The sequence below is a fragment of the Otolemur garnettii genome, unplaced genomic scaffold, assembly GCF_000181295.1.
Source record: "Otolemur garnettii isolate 467f Iridium unplaced genomic scaffold, OtoGar3 scaffold00065, whole genome shotgun sequence".
Classification (NCBI taxonomy): Eukaryota; Metazoa; Chordata; class Mammalia; order Primates; family Galagidae; genus Otolemur; species Otolemur garnettii.
The window spans coordinates 7,969,591-7,973,189 of NW_003852460.1; the positions used below are offsets into that span (position 1 = coordinate 7,969,591).

The window sequence follows — 3,599 nt, forward strand, 5'->3', positions numbered from 1 at the left end:
TGGAGGTTGCTGTGAGCTGTAATGCCACGGCACTCTACCCAGGGGGACAGCTTGAGGCTCTGTCTCAAAAAAAAAAAAAAATCCTATTTCTGTACCACCAGAGCTCTGGGAAACAAGATCGTCCACATTCCCAGTTGTACAGTTGTACATATGGTCAACATATGTTCTTAGCCCTTGGTAATGGCAACTCCTGGCACCATGCCCTCTAAAAGTGCATTCTTTTCCATTTCTACCTTTTGTATTTACTGCTCTTGTTGATTATTTTTGTTTTGCTTTAAAGACATAAATATATAAACATCAGTGTAAGTGTAGTTTCATTCCTGGGTATAACTTTAAATATAAGATGTGCAATAGTATAAAAGAGTTTAACCATTGTAAAGAGTAAGATAAATGAAGAAATGCTTTGCAGGGTTATGATATGAAAACTAATGATACATGACTATGTCCACTAATGGCATTTAGTGTTTAGAATATTAGGAGAATCTGTCCTATAAGAATGTTTTTTAGCAAGAAATTAGTTTTCTTATATTTTATAGGGATATTTATACAGATACAGCATACAGGCACACACACGTTTGTCTAAAGAGAAGCTTTTGGATGCCATTTAAGACATTATTCCACTGTGTGTATGTGTGTATACGTACCTGTGTGAGCGGGTATGTATTCATTCAGAGGCTAAGAGGGAGAAATATCCATAAAACCCAGGCTCCTCTAAAACCTCAAGTTTGTCTTTGGAAAAAGAGAAGGTAACTGAACATTTAAGTGCCTAATGTGTAACCAGTACTCTGTTAAGTTCTTTATAGATCATTTTGTATGTATAATCCTTCATTTAGTCATTATGTAAACCTTGTATGTTGTCTACGGCATTTATAACGTTGTCTTATAACATAGGTAAGAAAACTTGGAAGGTTTGAGAAATCAACCTAAGGTCACATAGCTAAGAAGTAGCACATTAGGGTCTTTACCCAATGGTCTCTGATACTTCCAAATCTATTGCCTGGAGTGATTCTTTTACTAAATAGTAGTTCTATCATTACCAAGATAACATTGAACACCATTGTACTAGACCTGGCATTTTCTTTTTGTCGTCTTAAAAAAAAAAAAAAAAAGATGCCTTTGTTCAAATGAAATCTTAACCAGAAGCCAAATATTTTGAGAGAGCAGAAAAGAAGAAAATATCTGGGCTCCTTCTGCGAAAATGGTAGGAAACTAGCAGGCGGCTCTTGCTCCCTCACCTCTTCCTTCTTCCTGTGTCTGGGCAACATCCCTCTCTCCTGTCCCAAGCAACTCTGCAGAACTCTCAGAACTCTAAGGAAAAAGGTCCAAAGGCACTTCTTTGGACTACTACTGGTTCTTTGCTTACTTTTTTGAGCAGAAATACTGACTACCTTTGTTCCAAACTCCCTTTTCAAGGACTTTTGAATAATGAACATCCTTGGAAGACAGAGATGGGGGTCTCTCCTCCAGAGCAATAGGCAGACATACTTACTGCCTGTTATAAAATATTCAGGTTCCCTCGGCTTAGGATTCCACATCTGTGAGGCTAATCCACCGTCTGCACAGAATCCATCTGAGCTACTCTATGTTGCCTTTGTAGGAGACCAGAATATGCCACCCCCAAAATGTTCTTTGGCATAAAGATTCTAAGGTGATTATTTTGAGAAATAGCTCTTGAGGAGCACTTTTGAGAACAGGATACAAGTTTCTCTTTTATAAGGGATATTTATATCTATAAAAGATATCTTTATTTGTAAGGATACCTCCCTCTCTGTACCAGGAAGAAAAGAGCAACCCTCAATCTAAGAAAGTCTCATCAATGGAGAAGGCACTGGCTTACACGTGCATAACAAACCTTCCCCTTGTTTGCCGTGCATTTCCTGATCAACTTCTCATAACTTGCCTTCCCTATATGATTCTTCCTTTCTTTTAAGATGGTATTTACACTCAAATTCTAGCCACCTCTTTGAGTTTACTCATCCCTGAGTTTCTCCCATAATCCATTTTGTTTGTTTTTTGTTTTGTAAGAGGGTCTCCAGTCAAGAATATATAGAAGGGTAGGAGGAAGAGATTTTTCCCTCCCCGATACCATGTGGGACTTGAGAACAAGGACAGCCAATGTGAACATGAACCTCACACTACTTGTGCCATAGTAATAAAGTCTTTCTTCTCTGACTCAGGAGTCTTATGTCTTCTGCCAATACCCCAAAACAGTGGCAGGATAAATTGTTAGTGTGAAAGTATAGTAAAGTCTGAGGCCCTTCCCAATTTTTGACACTCACCACTCTATAACTTAATTAACTCCTCCTTATATAATACTCTGTACCAGGTCATATTCTAAGTGGTAGACAAATGCTATTACAATCTTCATAACACCCTAAAACATAGGTACTATACTTTGTTTTACAGAGGAAGTAACTCAAGTCACACATAATTAGTTACCATAAAATAATAAGCATATTTATAATAATTTAATGATTTTCCTTATTAAAAGATTAAAACAGACATTGAAAACTCAGACACACAGAACTGTGCTCTACGTGGTTTTGATGACAAAGGCCCAATCTTCAAGAAGGCTGATACTTCCAAGAACCTCAATGTGCAGGAATATTAAAATCACTCTTATAAATGATGTACCGTGATGTCTGGTATCTGAGAGGAAAAGTAAAGACTATTTTCTCAACAGTCACAAACCCAGGGAGGGTGGACAGGGAAACAAATGGTCCCTGACCTCCTCCCCCATTGGCATAGGGCTGTTCTCCCAAGGTCTTGAGTATTTAAAGTGGAACATCTTGCTTATTTGAAAAATGATCATAATTCCAAAACCTGAGGTCTAACAACATAAGCACCCTCCTGAAATGAGACCCATAGCAGCAAGCTTTTAACATTTTTGGAGGTAATTTGTGCTTTATAAAGCTGAGGCCCTTAATTTTCACTGGTTAGAGAATGGAAGAGAAAAGTGAAATAGAAAGAAAGGTCTAGAAATCTAGACTCTCATGTGAATGTCTGTTGCTAACTAGCTCTACTTCCCTTCATGAAAGATCTTTAGAACTGGCTACATTACTACGGAACTCACTTTCAGATTACCTCCAACATACTTGTGGAAAGTCAACAAGATATGTTACTCCAGTAAATGATTTATAAAGATAGGCTAGAAAAAATGAGTACCAAGAACCTTCAACAAAGGACATGAACAGACTCTGCACAAGAAATGGAAATGGCCCTTTAGTTCTTGCAAAGATGCTAAATATCACTCACAAGAGAAATGCAAAGCTACAAAGAAAGAGCTCTTCATGCGTCAGGCAGACGGGCACAAGTTGAACAATGCACTCTATTGGAGAGGCTCTGGGGAAGTGCTCTTATATATGCTGGTTAGACAGTTTTACTTATTGAGCAAAATTAAGGAAATGCATTCATTCTTCGACTGAACAATCCCACTTCTGGGGATTTATAATACTGATACACCTGCCCCATACAAACTGATGGATGTGAAGCTTTCAGTGTTTCATTATTTAATGGCAGAAGATTGGACACACCCCATGTGACTAGCAGAGGAATGTTCCAATCAATTAGGGGACACTGTTACAATGGGACTCTATGCA

General features: G+C 38.1%; 1 protein-coding gene across 4 annotated transcripts in view; it reads right to left on the reverse strand.

The window, feature by feature from the left end:
• MID1 (midline 1) overlaps positions 1-3,599 on the reverse strand; it is a 365,744-nt gene that overhangs the window by 169,856 nt on the left and 192,289 nt on the right. The gene's annotated exons all lie outside the window — the stretch shown is intronic.